Source organism: Triticum dicoccoides, chromosome 3B (genome assembly GCF_002162155.2).
Source record: "Triticum dicoccoides isolate Atlit2015 ecotype Zavitan chromosome 3B, WEW_v2.0, whole genome shotgun sequence".
NCBI lineage: Eukaryota > Viridiplantae > Streptophyta > Magnoliopsida > Poales > Poaceae > Triticum > Triticum dicoccoides.
The window spans coordinates 50834977-50854310 of NC_041385.1; the positions used below are offsets into that span (position 1 = coordinate 50834977).

The following is a 19334-nucleotide window of genomic DNA, read 5'->3' on the forward strand; positions in this document are numbered from 1 at the left end:
TAATCTTTTGCAAAAGCTCCGCCCACCCCATGCGATAAGTGCAGATGTTAATGCGAAGGGGGGAGCTATCACAAACAATCAGGCGGAACAAAACGTGTGAGATTTGTCGAACATTCCAACACCAGACATTTGACAGTTTACCTCCCTGTACAATTGTAGTTGTTAGTTGTTTTTCTTTTCTTCAGTTTTTACATATTTAAATTCTGGATATATTGAAGAAAGTACAGTAGAACAATTGTTCTGTGGTTTCTGGGTCGAAACAGTTATGAATACTGCATGTCTTTTACTTGTACCACACCACATCTCAACTACTTATGAAAGAGTGAATTAGAATTTTTCGACAGCCACCCAAACAAGTGTATATGGACAACCAAAACCCTCAGATCTAATCCATTTAGTCAAATCTAAGAGCTCATAACGATCCGGTGGTCTTCCATCCAATCTAACGGTTTGGATACGATGTTCTTGCGCAACGGATCCCCCCGGTCGATCTGCCCTGTAATTTAGGAAATCAAACTAACTATCATTTAATTGTGAAACCCCCCGTCTCCTTCCACCTCTGTGTGGGACCCTGCGCGACCACTCCTCCCTTCCCCTCCCCCTCATGCCTCCCCATGAGTGCCGCCTACCCTCACTATCCTCAACGACCAGGTCGGTACCGCCCCTGACCGGAGCAGCGATGGTTCTATGATGGAAACCTCAAAGAAGGATGGTGAGGGTGGTGACACTGCAGCCGATGAACACGTTTCCACACTCAGAACAGCCTTGGCACACGAGATGCTGGCCACATGAACACTCTCATCTATTACCATTTGATTATGTTGATATTACTGTTCTTATGATCTGTCTCCTACTTTACGCTGTCAGATTTGGTTAGTTGTTCTACCCAGACATAAGATCTGCTTTTGCATCAAGTTGTAAGATATCTGTTTGATAGAAATGTCCACATCACCCCATCTCTCTCTCTCTCTCTCTCTCTCTCTCTCACACACACACACACACACACACACACACACACACACACACACACACACACACACACACACACACACACACACGTGCGCGCGCGCGCGCACACACACATGTATGCTCTGTTTGCAAGTTTGACCCAGCCACCTATTTGTTAATATGCTTCTCAATGTCCAAAAGTATTCTCTCAGATTTCTCACACGTCGTATGAGGGCAGCCAACTATTGCTTAATATGCTTCTCGAGATCTAAAATATATTTTCTCAGGTTTCTCACACATTGTATGAGGGCTATAGTTAATGAATTTGGAAAGAGCAGAATCACATATGAATGAGCTATTGGCGTTGCTAATAATGACGCTACTCCCTCTGATGATGTTAATTGTCGCTGATTGAACTAAATAAGCGACAATTAATTTTGATTTGAGGGAGTACAATTTTTGGGTGGTTACTGGAACTATAGGAACCATATTAGTAGTAGTGGTGAAATATTGGATAGAGTGCTAAATATCTTTTGCATTTTTTATTTAGATTAAAAGGAGCTCATTCCCTGAGTTTACTTGATGAAAAATAAGATGCATACATGCCCAATGATGTTCCAAAATTAATCCTTGGGCGAGTTCAAATATTTTGTCATGAGAAGTCCAGATGTTCAGTTTTTGGAAAGTGCAACTCCTGCCGAAAGAATAGGGGAAAGATTGTTTTGTTGATGGCGAGGTCGCCCTGCTGCCGATCATATGCACAGCTGTTGGGTTGTATAAGCCGTGGTGATGAGCTAGGCGCGTCGGGCGCGTGTATGGGCGCGCGCCGGACGTGCTGGGCGCGTCGGGTCCACAACGGGTAGAGTGTGTGTGCGTGCAGGTGCAGCATGGGCGTGTACGTGCTGGTGTGCGTCGTGTGCGTGTGTTTAGGTCAGGCTGTTGGCGAGTCGCGTGGCACAATCGGGGCACGGCCATTGGAGCTCTCCGTGGGGCGCGGCGTCGGAGCGCGAGCGATTGGGAGGGAGTGGAGGCGTGGGTTCAGCTGGCTCGCGTATAAAGCCACGCGAGGGCCGTTGTAACAGCTATGGGGTTCTTTGAGTTCGTGCTCAAGGTGAAGGCGTTCGTGCGCCCGGGAAAAACCTCGTCGTGTCCCTATTTTCCTCCTTCTTCTTCCTTTTCTTTGTTGGTTCGCGCCACGACAACCGAGAGAGAGCTCAGTGAGAGAGAGCGGAGAGCTAGGGCTAGGGTTTTGCGTCAACAATTGGTATCAGAGCCACGTGAAGATCAAAGCTCGCCGGCGATGTTCATCGCCCCATATGCCGGCGGAGCAGGAGGACCGCTGCCCCAATCGGTGCCGATGCTCACCGAGGACAACTACACAACGTGGGCCATCAAGGTCGAGGCGAACCTTGACGTGGCCGGGTTGTGGGAGGCGGTGGTGGTGCCGGAGGAGGCCGCGGCGGCCGTGATTGCGAAGAAGGACAAGCTGGCGCGCGCCTACCTGCTCGGTGCGCTCGCCGAGGACCTTCTGCTGCAGGTGGTGTGGAAGAAGACGGCGGCGGAGGTGTGGGCGAGCCTCAAGGCCAGGTTTGTCGATGCAGACTATGTGCAGCCTGCGTGGCTGGGCACACTCCGGGGCGAATTCGAGCTCCTGCGCATGGCGGAGAGCGAGTCCCTGGATGCGGTTGCTGGCAGGCTTAGAGGCATGCCGGCACGCTACGCGGCACTCGACTCGACCCTGGAGGATGCAGTGCTCGTGAAGAAGCTGCTCGATTCGGCACCGTACCACCTATATGCGGCGGTGGCCGGGATCGAGCAGTTCTGCGACGTCGGGACCATGGCGGAAGAGGAAGCTCTTGGGTGGCTGAAGGCGTTAGACGAGCGGCCGCGGCAGCGTGGACAGGCGGGCGGCGAGCGAGCTGATGGCGCACTGATGTACACGCTGCGCAATGGAGGGCGCGGGAGCGGTGGTAGGGAGGTGCGCGGGATGACGATGACGTGCGCACCGAGGCATCAGGCAACGGTGGCAACAGGCGCGGCCGCTGCTACAAGTGCGGCGAGTGCGGCCACTTCAAGCGGGAATGCCCGCAGCTTCGGAGGATGCCAGCAGCGGAGCATGCGATGATGGCGGATGCCGGCGTCGAGGACGGCGGCCTGCTCTGAGCCACGGCTTAGGGAGGTGTGTGTTGGGCTGAATTAGCCGTGGTGACAAGCTAGGCGCGTCGGGCGCGTGTATGGGAGCGCGCCGGACGTGCTGGGCGCGTCAGGTCCACGGGGGGTAGAGTGTGTGTGCGTGGAGGTGCAGCATGGGCGTGTACGTGCGGGTGTGCGTCGTGTGCGTGTGTTTAGGTTAGGCTGTTGGCGAGTCGCGTGGCACGATCGGGGTGCGGCCGTTGGAGCTCGCCGTGGGGCGCGTGCGTTGGAGCACGACGCAGGCATGAGCAGAGCGCAAGCGATCGGGAGGGAGTGGAGGCGTGGGTTCATGCCCGGTGCGCTGGCTCGCGTATAAAGCCACGCGAGGGCCGTTGTAACAGTTGTGGGGTTTTTTGAATCCGTGCTCAAGGTGAAGGCGTTCGTGCGCCGGGAAAAACCTCGCCGTGTCCCTGTTCTCCTCCTTCTTCTTCCTCTTCTTCATTGTTCCGTGTCACGGCAACAGAGAGAGAGCTCAGTGAGAGAGAGAGGAGAGCTAGGGCTAGGGTTTTGCGCCAACACGGGCTTGGCAGTGTCACGCCACCTGGCCGGCACTGCAATTACATGGTTAAGCAGGATGTTGGTGAGACCGAGTGTTGTAGGGTGGAACCCTATGTGGAGATCTTTCACGAATTGGAGGGGCAATCCCGAAGAACAAGATGAACACAAGGGAGAAAACAAGAAGAACACTCAATAACAAGTCCAATTACACATCCACTAGACCAACAAACACACAAGATCCACAAGGTACATGAACAATCAAAGGGAAACGAGATATATGGTAGAGTTCATCCCAATCCTATGAGTAGACACTACTTGGGAAAAGCCCATACACAGAATCTTACTAGTAGCGAGGGTTAAAAACCCTCGCTACTGCTACTTAGTAGTAGCGCATGTTTTTAAACCTCGCTACTACTAAGTTGATAGCAGTAGAGCGGGTCTTAACCCTCGCTACTACTAAGCGGTCTCTACCGTGCCCCCCGGGACATGCCATAGTAGTAGCGCGGGTTTTTAAAACCTCGCTACTACTAAGTTTGATAGCAGTAGCGTTGGTTTTTAGCCCTCGCTCTACTAAGTTTGATAGCATTAGCGTTGGTTTTTAGCCCTCGCTACTACTAAGTGGTGCCATAGTAGTAGCGAGGGGGTAAAAAACCGCGCCACTACTAAAGGTCCCATTTTCAAACTCTACCCCCCCCCCCGCCCCCTTGGATCGCCTTTTCAGTTTTCAAAAAAATAAAAGAAATGATGAAAATGTCAAAAAATAAAAGAAAATAAGTTTCCCATGTGATATGTGGTCTAGTTGTTGGGAAAATTTGCAAATATGAATTTCGACTTTATTTTTTTTTAATTTTTGTTCTGCTAACCATTTGTCATGCTTTGTTCTGATACATGAATCCTATCTCGGATTTCATGGCTTCTAACCATTTGTCAGAACCCCGTTAAACATTTTTAAAATCCTCAAAAACCTAACAGAAAAAAAGTTACGGGGCTTTTAAGATCTGGAGGCAAAAAAATTCAAAAAAAATCAGTTTTTTTTTAATTTTTGTTAAATCTGGTCAAACTAATTATTCAAGAATATTAGTGTTACTAAATAATTATTTTAGTTTTTTTTTGAATTTTGGTCAAATCTGGTCAAACTATGGTCAAACTGTGGTCAAATCTAGTCAAACTATGGTCAAACTGTGGTCAAACTAATTATTCTAGAAATATTAGTGTTACTAATTTTTTAGAACAATAGTTTCAAACTCAAACAGTGAAATGTGTGACTTCATGCTCAAGCTAAATTCCTGAGGTTAATAGGATTGACATCTTACTATTGTCAGGAAAACAACAAGTGCAGACTATGAAACGAGGGAGAATAGAACCCGGAAGTTAAGCGTGCTCAGGCTGGAGTAGTGAGAGGATGGGTGACCGTCCGGGAAGTTAGATGATTTGGAATGATTAGAGATTAAATTGAGCAGCGCTGAGGGGTGATTAGAGATTTGAGGTTAAAATAATTCAGAATTTTGAAAATTAGTGAAAAAAATCGATTTTTTTTCGAAAAAATTCAAAAAAAAAATCAGAGATTAGAGATTAGTAGTAGCGCGGGTTGGCACCCGCGCTACTGCTAAAGGACGTAGTAGTAGCGCGGGTCGCACCCGCGCTACTGCTATACGTTAGCAGTAGCGCCGGTCCCCGCGCTACTAATAGGCCCAAAACCCGCGCTGCTGCTAGGCTTTTCCCTAGTAGTGAGAGTGGTCTTGATGATCCTATGATGGGGATCCTTCTCCAAGAGGAGGGCTTGGCATCCATAAGAGGATCTTCTCCCTTAGGAGGTCATGATCTCCATGAGGAGGAAGACGAGCAAAGTTCTCTCTTTGTCTATCATATACTTTGCTATCCTACAAATGAGCCAGATGGGAGGTACTTATAGTCTAGGGACGAAATAGAGGGAGAGGAGGATACAAAGGTCCAAAATGACCCTAAAAACGCACACACTCTCGGAGGGGTCCGGGCACCTGGGGCGCGGAGGACCGGGCACCCGGTCAGGTCAGGGAGGCTGCGCACTTGGCGCTGAAGAGGCCGGGCACCCGGGGTGGTGGCAGGCGGCACCCGACGGGAGGGAGCCGGGCACCCGGGGTGTGGTGGCCCAGGCATCCAGAGGCGATGGCAGCAGCTCCAGCGGGAGGGGCCGGGCACCCGAGGCCAGTTGGCCCGGCACCCGGGGCGGCAGGGGCAGCACCCAGGTGGGGCCGGGCACCCGGGCCCCTGGTGGCCGGGCACCCGGGGTGGCCAGAGGCCAGGCATGCCGGTGGCTGGGGTGACCGGGCACCCGGGCCCTTGGTGGCCGGGCACCCGGGGAGGTCCGAGGCCTCCCTTGCTTCGCGCCTCGCGCGCCCTTCTTCCTTCACCTCCTCCATAGTTGCTTGTGTCTCCGTCCTTGCCTCTTCACGATCTTCTCCTCCGTACCTACGAGTGCATAGAGTTTCCATTTGACGTTGAATCCGACTCTCGTGTGAATCCAAATGAAACTCAAAGAGGAAAGAGTTCACCTCGGTTTCGATGGTGCGTGCGCGAGCTCTCGTCGTAGGTTCTCTCTGTGCTTGCGGTGGTAGAGCGACGTGCATGGTGATGGTCGAGGGATGCTCCGCATCATCTCCTCCCCCTTGGGAGATATCCTTCAACGGATCGTGATCTTCATCACCATGGGAAAGAGTGGGCGTCGCCGTGTAGAAGTGGACAACCACCAAGCACTTATCAAGTTGAAGCTCGAAATGGGCACTCTCTAATGTCGCACCGTCTCGCGATTCCTTCAAAAGGAGCAAGTATAACAAACACTTGGAAAAACAAATGTGGTTAGCTTAAGTGCTAAACCTAGCATTCAAGAGGTGATTCACCAAACAAGTGTCGTAATCAAGAATAGCATGTGGTGTGACAAGGGATTGTGACATGTCATGTAAGCACATAAATTGAGCACAATCAAGGACATCATGGAAACAAGCATGTAAATGTGAGGTAAAGATGCTAAAACGGTTGACAAGAGAACAAGCATCAACCTCAAGATACTATCAAGCATGAATAAGACTCTCAATGAACGGTCTGTGGTAGGCATAAGAGTCATTCACAACACCAAATGAAAGGCAATGTCTAAACACATTGGTCAAGTGTAAGACAATCCAAGCATAATGTGCATATGGTGTGGTGAAGATAGTGTGGCACTCAACACAATAGAAAGAGCAATTGTTCATCATGTGTGAGACAATCAAATCAATCATGTGACAAGTAATGGGACATGGCATATGTGAAGTAATGACATTGTTGCAACCAAACATGTGATAGGAGCAAGTAATCCAAGAATTGGATGCAACATGAGAAAGCATAGAAATCAAGTCGTGCAAACTAGTGGAGCTAAGATGCAACACACTAGAGGAACTCATGGCAATCATGTCATGTGAGCAAATAATAAGCATAGACAATGCACATGGCATATCACAAGCACGAACACAAAGCAGGATCATAGTATCATCGTAGGAATGTGGCATAAATGGAACATGGAAATAGCAAGCAATATCTCCACTAAGCTTGCAAATACACATACAAGTAGTAGAATCAATCATCATGTGTAATGCAAAGCATGGGTCACAAATGCATGGCAAAGGCATAGGAATGAGCATATCATGCAAAGTGAACATGGCAAGATGGGCATAGAATGTGTAATGAACAATAACCAATAGCCAAGTGAGGACCATGTAGAAGAAATGCGCGAAGTCTTTGCGCGAAGAGAGCGGTGGGAAAGACACTCCAAGGGATCCCAAGTCATCGTTGCTCTCTAGAGCTTGTTTTGCCAACTCGTGGGATTGCGAGGTTGACAAGTATTCATGGGTACCTACACAAAAGAAACACAAACCAAAGAAATTATGTGCGTGGTAAATGTACACATCATCCATCATGATGTGTATGTGCACATGTGAGTTAGCACAAGATAAGCATCTCTCAAAGAAATTTGATGCATGGTATAAGAACATGTCATCCGTTATGAAAGAATAGTTGTTATGTATGACACGATGGGGATGCAAATCTAGAATACAAGTATATGGCATATCAATAGCATTTTCATTCATGGGGAGCATATGGTGCACACAATTAGTGGGATCATTCAATGGATAGGATGAATCAAAATCTCCTAAAATGTATGAGGAAACTATGGGGGTGTCCTCAAGAGCAATATAGGAAACATCATATGGAGAAAATGGAGAACATCCAAAACAATGCATATCCAAAGCTATGTGGTCATGGCATGGCATATGAGATAAATGATGCAAAGGAAGCATATCACTATCATCACAAGAAAAACAAATGCCAATAACCATGGGCTTGTCATCTATGCCATATGTGCAAATTGGGTTTATGTTGATGGCATATGCATAGTCACTAAGATGAGATTGCAAATAAGACATATGATTGATCTCATGCATAGCATATGACAAGTCAAGCGGATTGTCAAACATGATGTGGCCAAGAGAATTATCACAAGATATCCTATGTAACATGGCATCACAACTAATAGACTCCACATGAGAATAATCATACTCATCATAAATGGGCAAGTCATCCCATGGGAAATCATACTAGCATGGAGCATGGTAATAGGTGGGTCAACATCATGCAAGCAATCAATGCCTAGAATGTCCACTAGTGGGTCAAGAGCATCACCGTCACCTATGTTACCGATGTCATTCCACTCATGTGGTGTAGGTGAGGTGGAAAAGACCAAATGGTGGTCATCATGTTCATCTAGATGGAACCATGTGGGGGGTGCATCATATTCCACCATGGCCATCGTCTTGTCCAAAGGAAGGACGAAGTCGTCGAGGATCGGCGCATCATCATAAATGGGACCTAGCACCAAATGAGAAGACACAAAAGAGGTAGAGGTTAAGTTGTTAGAAATCGAAATGGCCTCACGTGCCATATCAACTACCTCACACTCTCTATGTGGTGGTGGCTCACTCATTCCCTCAAGGTAGGTGCACTCAATGTCACATATGGTGGAGTAACTTGTCTCACTCAAGTGGTGGGAGTTGTGGCTCTCCTCACATGGGAATTGTGGCAACTCATCATATATGGGGCTAGTGGTGAAGTCACTCTCACTCTCATTATGGTGGCACAAGTCACTCAAGTCATCATACGTCGCCGTGGTCGAAGGGAAAATCCCATGCTCAACCATCTCGTCGTCGTCGCCATGGATGAAGGCCGAAGATGGCACATCATCGCTCTCGTCGTGGATGAAGGCCGAAGATGGCACAACATCCAAAGGCGAAGATGCCTTAAAAACACTTGGCGAAGATGCCGAAGTGGTGGTAGTAGTCGTAGCTCCGTCTTGGTGGTGCTTGTCTCGCGGTCTTCTCTTGTGCTCATGAAGTTTGGCTGTAGCTTGATGTAGAGCTTTTTGGGACTTGTAGGTGTACGCATCGCGAGCATCTTCATCTTGATGGTGTTGTAGTGCTTGAGCTCGATGACGTTCCGAAGATTGGCCACTTGAGCGTCGCCGCCTTGAAGATGACGAAGGGGAAGAAGACTTGTAGTTGGCCATCATGTCTCGTACTTGATCCCTTTCTTCGGCTAACTTGGTCTCGAGATAGTCCCTTATCCTTGCTTCGTTTTGCTCGTTGTAGTCCGAAGATGGACGTTTTGGTGATGTAGTCGTTCGCGTTGTCGTTGTCGTGGAAGACCGGAGATGAAATGCCTTGCCTATCCATCACAAGACTCGAGTAGAGATGAGTAGGAAATGAGATAAACAATACCAAGTTACCTTTTCCCAAACTTGAGGATGTATCTCGTTTCACTCAATGTGAGATGAAAGGATAGTGGAATTGGTACCGGACTTGTTCACTCACACCTATTAAGTAAAGCTTATGGTGGAGCTTGGTGAGGATAGTGGCACAAAAATTTGATGCAAAATGTTAGCAAGAGTCAATAATGTTGGAAAAGATTCACAAATTAGCAAGTGAAACAAGTAGACCAATAGCAATATGTGGCACACGGAAACACACACATAGATAGATAAATGGGGTCGTGCAACCATGGAATGAGCACAAAATGTGGAATCCATGGAAAACGCTCGTGTTGCACAACTCAAGAGAGACGCTAGCATGATTGCTCAACAGGCGGATACGACACTTGTGCACAACCTATAAGATGCAAAATGTATGAGCTTTCTATCCCAAGTATGCTATGTGTATGATGTTCCCGATGCTCTTCTCAAGATGATCCAAGATGATCGGATATGACAATCTTATGTGCAATGCGGTATGATGCTATGGCTCTTGCTTACAAGCTCTTTGCTCTCTTTTTGCTTTTGCTTAAAAGCTTATTCTTTTTTTTGTATGGCCACTTATGCGAAATGCACAAACTAAGATAGCAATTGTGTATGATATGTATGCAAGGGATGATATGATGATACCACGATGATACCAATATGATATGGTATGTATGCAATGGAAGGTATGGATCACTAATGTGCACAAGTAACGTTGCCGTCAATACTCAAATGGCTAGTCTCGATAGGCAAGTGACGTAAAATGGGCTAAGGGGTTAACAATGTACTGGCAATTATGTACAATGAATTGATACCACGATACCAAGGTGATACGGAGGTTACCGTTCTTGCTTACGGTTAGGTTGTCAAAATGGAGTGGTCGATGTCGATGATGACCTCGTGGCGATGATGAGTGGCGGTGTTCTTGATGTAGATACCAAGATGATGTAGACCCGTCCCTAAGTAGCCGAAACACCTTAGGAAACGGTAAAAACCGCAAACTGAAAATCTCCAAAGGCAAATGTCAAATGGTGGTGGCGGAATGCGTTGGTGGTTCCGGAGTTAGCAATGCGGAAGTGATGGTGGTGGTTGATGACGAAGCAACCGTCCATAAGTAGCCGAAACACCTTAGGAGACTCAAGTCACCACTCAAGCAACCACAAATGCTATATGGATCGAAAATGGGTTAGGTTGCAAAAAGTTATGGTGGTTTTGCGGATGATATGGTGGATGGCCTATGCAAAGATGCCAAAATGCCAAATTTTTGATGGAGTCAAATGATTTTGGAACCTATCTAGATGGATGGGGGATGTCAATAGCTACTCAACGAGCTAAAGAACGTCAAAATCGGACTCCGGGAGCAAAAGTTATGGCCGAAACGGTGTTGGTCTGTGAGCTGATTCGGGGAGGTGCGGGTGCCCGGGCTTTGGGGGTGCGGGCACGCGGGGTGGTCCGAGGCAAACAGCCCGGGGGTGCGGGTGCCCGGGGTTTGGGGTGCGAGCACCCTCGGTGGTCAGCCGGGGTGGGCGGGGAGGTCCGGGTGCCCGGGGTTTGAGGTCCGGGTGCCCGGGGGTGTCGGATTTAGGCGGAAATTCATGGGAAGATGCAAGAAATTGGAGGATTTTATGGAGGGAAAGGTGGAGATGGATGGGGGAATGCTAGATCCACTTGAAACCAAGCAAATCCATGGATCAAATCCAACAAAATCTCATCAAACCAAACAAATCACAAAAAAAAATTGGGGTTATTTTTGGTGGGGAATTTTCGAAATTATGCTAGAAATACAAAGAGGGGAGACTCCAATTTAGTGATCAACGTGGCTCATGATACCAAGATGTTGTAGGGTGGAACCCTATGTTGAGATCTTTCACGAATTGGAGAGGGAATCCCCAAAAACAAGATGAACATAAGGGAGAAAACAAGAAGAACACTCAAGAACAAGTCCAATTACAAATCCACTAGACCAACAAACACACAAGATCCACAAGGTACATGAACAATCAAAGGGAAACAAGAGACATGGTAGAGTTCATCCCAATTCTATGAGGAGAGAGGTCTTGATGATCCTATGATGGGGATCCTTCTCCAAGAGGAGGGCTTCGCGTCCATAGGAGGATCTTCTCCCTTAGGCCATGTTCGGTTAATCCCCTTGCCAGAGGGATTGAAGGGGATTGGGGAGGTTTGAGAAGGATTTTGACTTGCAAAGGATTTAATCCCCTTCAATCCCTTTCAAACCTCTTCAAACCCTCCCAAACCGAACAAGGCCTTAGGATGTCATGATCTCCATGAGGAGGAAGATGAGCAAAGCTCTCTCTTTGTCTATCAAATACTTTGCTATCCTACAAATGAGCTAGGTGGGAGGTACTTATAGTCTAGGGACGAAATAGAGGGAGAGGAGGATACAAAGGTCCAAAATGACCCTGAAAACGCAGACACTCTCGGAGGGGTCCGGGCACCCGGTCCGTTCAGGGAGGCTGCGCACTTGGCGTTGCAGAGGCCGGGCACCCGGGGGTAGTGGCCCGGGCACCCGGGGTGGTGGCAGGCGGCACTCGCGGGAGGGGGCCGGGCACCCGGGGTGTGGTGGCCCGGGCACCCGGAGGCGATGGCAGCAGCTCCAGCGGGAGGGGCAGGGCACCCGAGGCCAGTTGGCCGGGCACCCGGGGCGGCAGGGGCAGCGCCCAGGTGGGGCCGGGCACTTGGGCCCCTGGTGGGCGGGCACCCGGGGTGGCTAGAGGGCAGGCCAGCCGGTAGCTGGGGGGGCCGGGCACCCGGGCCCTTGGTGGCCGGGCACCCGGGAATGTCCGAGGCCTCCCTTGCTTCGCGCTTCGCGCACCCTTCTTCCTTCTCTTCCTCCATAGTTGCTTGTGTCTCCGTCCTTTCCTCTTCACGATCTTCTCCTCGGTACCTACGAGTGCATAGAGTTTCCATTTGAGGTAGAATCCGACTCTCTTGTGAATCCGAATGAAACTCAAAGAGGAAAGAGTTCACCTCAGTTTCGACGGTGCATGCGCGAGCTCTCGCCGTAGGTTCTCCCCATGCTTGCGGTGGTAGAGCGACGTGCATGGTGATGGTCGAGGGATGCTCTACATCACCGAGCCTGAGATCCGGAGCGTCCTTGGCTGTATGGACATGGCGACGGCTATTGCTAGGTAACGGCATGCATGTTGGTTTTTTACTAGTGGTTATGGCGCGCCGTTGGCGCGTCACCTGAACGGGAGCTGGGCGGTGCCAGGTAGGACACGCCCCTTCCATCGTCCTATATGTACTAATTAGCACATGTGATGTTACTATCAAGCAAGTGATATTTGAAAGAGAGCACAACAACAGAAATAAACAGACATCGATAAGAGTCGCATTACAGATATAAAAAGGTGCAGTTAAAGCTGATGAGTGGCGATCTTAGTGGTTACATGCCTGACAACATATATGCTATCTGTTCAAAAGCACCATGTTGCAACATCCAAAATAAGCAAGGTTCAGTACGTCATAAGCTCCGTACATGGATGGATCATATTCATACGCGACTTCTGTCATTGTCGATAATGCGTCTAGAGGCGATGGCACGGTGAGAGAAAGGCGGCATTTTCGGTGACCTTGAAGCGGAAGGCGCAGATGTCTCCTTCGCGGATGTGTGCACGGTGGCAGGTGATGGTGGCCCTCTTGTCAGTTCCCAGCATGATGCGATAATCATCATGCACATTGCCGTCAGCAAGCCTGATCTTCAGTGTATCATCATCCAGGTTAATGTAGTCCATCGGATTCTCTTTGGTGTAGTGGACCTGAAAATACTTGCAGGAGAAAGGAAGGAATTGAGAGGGATGTACAATGTCATGCAATATGCAAGAAATAATGTGTTTTGAAGTTACGATTCACTGGCCTGGCTTGGCAAATGTCTTGTATGATGGTGCATACATAGTACTTGATGTTTGGTTTTTTTGCGCCAGAACATGACAAACAGGGCATCTACATGGTGCTCATAGAGCTTAACCTCATTGCCCCAACAACAATGTTCCTCAAGCTCACCAGGTGCTCCTGCATTGCGCTCAATATCAGTGAGAACCAAATGAAGTGGGTTATGGAACAGCCTTAAATATCATTGATTGTTTGAAGATAAAGCTTTATATAAGAGAAAAGTGTACCCAAGTTCCAAAGCTATCCTATAAGAAAGACATGAAGGTAAGTAACTAAGTTAAGGATCATTCTTCGGAAGCAGTGAAGTTCAAGTACAAAAGCATGGCAGATTGTAAAATTGTACCATCGCTCCTTGTAACTCCTAAAGTTGTGAACACACACATATATGATGAATAAGACACATGCTCATTGCAAATTAAACATGATTGGTTTCTTGGAGCTAAAGCTTGGACTTAGATAAAAGTGGACCCAAGAATAGATGAAGCTAAACAACTAAGTATATTATTGTTCGGACAATATCATAAGAAATTACAAAATTGTACGGCAACTCCTTTTAAGCTCTAAACTTGAGAACTCACAAATGGTTCAAGAAAAGTTTCATAGCAGCAGTGACATTGGAAATGATGACAGAGAGCCATGGTGAGAGGAATCAGTAAAGTCAGGAAACAAATATCAGGCAAGCACAGGTACCTAAAACTGCAGAGCAAGAATTAGACTAATATGATGTTATATTGTGTATCATGATGCTATAACTTGTTTGTATTTACATATATAATATGCTGGTTTTCAGCAGTGTGGAGAAGAAGAGAACAAAATAGCAGGCGATGCAGCTGCGTTTCATACATAACCAACATGGCGCATGCTTACCGCGTATGTACTCTAGATGGTCTTCTTCATCGCACTATGGAAAACGTGTTTAGAGAATTGTTAGCGTGAGAAATAAGAATAATATTTGTTTGAAATAGAAATTGTGTATATGAATTCAAATAGAATCGAACATAGTATTGAGGCGCAAGCAGGCAAGCAGCAGTGATAAAAGTTTAATAAAGTCCATAGCCTCACAAATTGTGCAGACAGATAATGAGGTATTTTGTGAAGACAGATAATGAGGTATACTTCCCGCACTGAGTGTATTTAGTTCACAGTGCACTGTTTTACAAAATGCAAAATGCCACAGACAGGCATGCTGTGAGTTTATATCATTGTGATTCAACAATGATGCATGAAAAATTGTGGGTAAGCACATTCTTCGTGTCAATGCGGCAGGCTCTTCCTTGCATATATTTTACATTTTTAAACCTAACAAAATTGATGGTTGTATTGTTGTGAAGAGCCTGGTTAGCTAGAACCAACATATTTCGAAGAGATGTAGGGTTATAAATTAAGAATCTACTACATAACCTATAGTAGCTTGTAAGAGAGCTATTTGTGAGCTACTATGGCAGGAATATATGCAAATCTAGAGCATTTGGAAAAGTGTGGACAGACAGGAGAAAAGTGAGAGTCGATTTTCTGATGGAATCGATTGGGTGGTACCTGGTTGGATGCCGAGTGGTTGACCGCCGGCGGCGCACACAAAGCTGATGCGTGTCGACGGCGAGCTTCACACCCCTTTCATTCTCCTATTTCCAGTATGTGTAGGGCAGCTGCATACAAACACCGGCTCTTCAACTTATCTATTACAAGTAGGGGGGCATCTATACGGAGCACAACTACAAACAACTGGAGCATAGTCTCTATAACACAAAATTGATCATGTTAGACAGGTCGAATAGCTTGATCAGCAAGGAGGTGGGCATTGTTATACGCTGATGATTTCCTCTTTCTAGTTCTATTCTATCCCAAGATGCTTTACGCCCTTGCCTACAGTTGACAAAAGGAAAAATAAATTCATAATTTCAGTAAGTATTTGTTGGCAGATTAAGAAGCAGGTGAGTGCAACATAGCAGCAACATAATAGACACGTATCACCGAAAGAAATGAGAAGTGGAATTATGTGGTAGGAGTAAATGTGATATTTGAGGTTGTCTAAAATTGATGAAAGCCCAGGACTGAGCAAACCAGTAGTAAAGAAGTTTCTCTTATAACACAATAATGAATAAAGCTTTGCCTTTGTCTAATAGAATAAACAGAAAAGTGATAAATATGATATGACGGTAACAACCTAATAAAAATGCTTGAGAAAACATACATGAAGAAGGTTCTTTATTGGGCAATTCTTCAAACATTCTGTTGGCAACCATTCAACACAATTCCATAGACAACAGATATAATTTTCTACAAAAATCTTATGTCAACTATATACTACAATGCTATGTTAACAAGTTCGGGATAGTACTGTTATCCACAAGAAGGTAATTCGTTTGAAGAATAAGAAATATCAATGTCAAACATCACTTTTGTTGTTAAAAACATCATTCGTTCATCATATAACACTATTTTTTTTTGACAAATCCTGTACACCAAATTATTTACAAGAAGTCAACTTCTCATTTCTAAAAGGTTAAAAAGGGATCTATTTGGTAACAAAAAATACACAATGGATCAATCCTTAGCTACCAAGTAAATCATCCATTCTTGGGAGTATACACCATCACGCCCCTACAAGCCTATGATATTTTCTAGCATCGCCTGACACGGACCGGATCGATTTGCTGACTCGAGGACGATTGCCGGAGAGGGGAAACGGCACGTCCGCATATGTAAGTCACCCCCAACACACAACGGGGAGCTTGTCACCAAATTTGCATCATCCATTATCCATTTTCAGAAACAACAAAGCCAGCAGTCAAATTCCTATGGGCAGATATCAGGCCATAAGAAGCCTTGAGATGATCGAGTCCAAAAAAATTGAAGTTATCACTAATTCACTCACAAAAGTAAATTACACGCAGAAAAGAACACATAGTCCACTCAGTTTTATTCATTTAGTATATACAAGTTTTAAGGAGGCCAACACTCATGGTGGGGGCAGAAGTAGAAATTAAAAGATACCTTTGATGTAGTTGTCATTATCCAACGTGAATCCGTTATACATTCCTGCAGGCAAAACAATCATGCCCCCTTCCTTCACTGCTATACAGATCCACTCTTCATTTTGGTCCCTCGCATCAAAGTATCCTTGACAACATTAAAAAAACAATTTGGTAAAGCATGTTACCGTGATTATCACTGGAAATATAACGGTTTATGGCTTTCTCATTTAAAATGCCAAAAAGGATAAAGAAGGCACCTACCAGTCTACCACTGGACATCCTTCAAAATTTCAGTAAACTTTTCATATGAACCCGACAAATTCTAATAAAGCTCTTCAATTGGAGATGGGAAAAAATAATGGAAGAGGTGTAGGTGGGAGCCCTTTGCCGCTGCTTACCTCGCTGCTGCTGCTGCCATGGATCTGGAGCTCAGGGAGAGGGACGCCACTTCTTCCCATCTACCTTGCCTGATCCCGGTCGCAGAGGCACGACACCGTCGACCCAACACCGGTGGCTTGATCGCAGCCGCTTCCCCTCCTCATCACTTGTCCTACAAGTTTATACGTGAATCTACAAACATGATATTCGATGAATTACTCATGGGGTAAAATTTCTTTCTTCTTTACATATTCTTCCAACAATAAAAGAATTTGCACATAGAAAAAAGTGTCTTCCTTCAGTTGAGCTTTTCAGTCCGGTACATAGAAAATCTGAATGCACCTACAAACTAAGCTAGGAAAAAAACAAAATGAAGAATCTATAACATGAAGAGCCAGTTGTCGGTTCGCACCTCTGATCGTCGACTTGTACTTATTTCTTAATTTGTTGTTGTACCTGCACACGAACCACCCAATCTATAAACTTCAAGATTGAGGTATCAAGATTTTGTTTCTTTGGGAATTGGCATGTCAAGCAGGAGTGACATGAAAAACTAATAAACATGTTAACTGAAGTTTCAAGAATGCAGGGTAAGCTAAGGATAAGAAAATAGGAAACACTACTAACCAAGTGTATAATTATCACGTGATGGAACATATGCTGAAGCATGAGTCCCAGGGCTAAAAGCAGATGTTTTCTCAAGCATCACTACACACCGGACATTATGATCTGTCCAAATACATACTTATGTGAGAAAAGTTTTAAAGTAAGCAACCATGGAACATTTACAAACCATCTTTCGACTTTAATTGCAGTTGAAGAAATGTTGTAGTATGATTGCTCGAGTTTATCTGGAGGATTCAGGGTCAAACAAGGAGCTTATCAAACCATATTCAACTATAAGTATTTCTTGGCTGAGTCAACTATAAGTATTTCTTAGCTCACAAAGTGGTATATGGCAAACTTGAAAAATCTAAAGTAAAACAATGGCATGACAGGCTTACTCAAAGACATTGAAAAAAAAAAACATCTAAATCAACATACAAGGAAACAAACCCTTACTATAATCAACATAGGTAGCCTACATTTTAGGTCTATTGACATAACACCTACAAATACATGTTCTGATACAAAAACTCCCTGTTAGTCTTGGAATTTCTTCGAACACCTTGTAGGCATAGAGAAACAACATCTGCAGAAACAAAGACACAAAGATGAGCAGCTCTAGGAGTACGACACTGGAAGAGAGGCGGGAAATTTTTAGAAAGAAGAGAATAACTTGTGTACTTGCATCGTGCTTCTCCTATTCGCCTCTCTTCTTCGTCGGGCAGAAGAACTGCGACATGAGAGCAGGATGGAGCCAGGCATCTCTGTGGCTAGCGCTGCTTCTGCAGAGGAAGACGGATGGTCTTGATGCCATGGACCACCGCCGCGTCTCGAGCTCCACATGCCGAGTATGAAGCTCCTCCTTGGGCCACTGCTACAAGCGTGGGGATGGAGCCATGGAGGCAGAGCTGCATCAGCTGCCACGCACAAAGAATACGGCGGAGCTCAGAGAGGAGAGAGCACCGCGCCATTAAGGAGGCACAACAGCAAAAGAGAGTGCAGCAGGAGACGGAGACGACCGGACCAAGACGCCGGAGCATCACCAGCGACGAGGAGGTCGAGTACACCGAAACCATAGACGGGTAAAACCGATGCGGGCAAGCACGGGAGGGTGGGATCGACGAATCAATGCAGTGGAGCATACAGAGCGCGAGGAGAGGAGGAGATTGGTAGCCAGCACGATCGCTGAGACCGCCGGATTTCGTCGGAACCAGCCGGCGAAGGCGGCGACGGCGAAAAAAGAGAAGGCGAGATAGATGGGGGCATCGGGTGGAGGGGACGGACTCAGGTTCCACCTATTATTATTTTTCTCTCTATTTCTTTTCCTTCGGCCTTTCCTCGCGACGAAGCGAACAAGCCTTGCCAACGTGGACTCTATCGCTTGTCTCGTAGCTTGCGGACGTGGACAGCGCCATCGACCGCCCCTGATGCGCAGCTGAATTGTTTTAATGTGTTGGTTTTTTCCGGTGGTGACACCTATGAAGAAAGTTAGGCCAAATTAAGACCAATGGTGAGTCCTCCACTTTGCAATTTTTTGTCCTTACGGAGAACAATTCCACCTTTAATTATGTGGATGCTGCTTAGCTATTCCTTTACTCGCAGCTCCAGCCGTGTGATCCAACATATGCAGATTAAATTGGTCATTTGCTCAAAACAAAAAGGCCATGTGTTTCTTTTGAAAGGTCTCAAAGTTAATATAAGGTTATGTTCTCAAAAATATTACTTCATTCATTCCCTTATACAAGGCCACAACCTCAAATTACAGGTACTACTTCTCTCTCGGTTTACAGGGTGTGCGCGTACCCTTGGATCGTCAATTTGATCAACCTAATACAAGTCATATATTACAAAAAATATACCAACATAAACTACGGAGTTTCTACTTTCAAAAGATATAACTTTTGTGTTATATAGTTTATATTAGGGTGATAAAATTGATAACCTAGATATACGCGCAGGACTTGTAAACTGAAATGGAGGTAGTACCAATATAAAATTTAATGATTGCTTTGGAAGCTAATTTTTCT

The 19334-nt window shown here is 46.2% G+C and overlaps 1 long non-coding RNA gene across 4 annotated transcripts; it reads right to left on the minus strand.

The window, feature by feature from the left end:
• Window positions 1–12762: 12762 nt before the first annotated feature.
• LOC119274649 lies at window positions 12763–18581 on the minus strand. Of its 4 annotated transcripts, XR_005135263.1 has the most exons (9): window positions 18332–18581; window positions 17989–18224; window positions 17329–17893; window positions 17114–17157; window positions 16722–16873; window positions 16343–16468; window positions 14885–14994; window positions 14216–14249; window positions 12763–13468 (listed from the first exon to the last, which is right to left on the minus strand). It is a non-coding gene; the product is annotated as an uncharacterized LOC119274649 (long non-coding RNA). The 4 variants fall into 4 exon arrangements; XR_005135261.1 differs by having other exon boundaries at window positions 17989–18581; XR_005135262.1 differs by having other exon boundaries at window positions 16722–16893; window positions 17989–18581.
• Window positions 18582–19334: the final 753 nt, after the last annotated feature.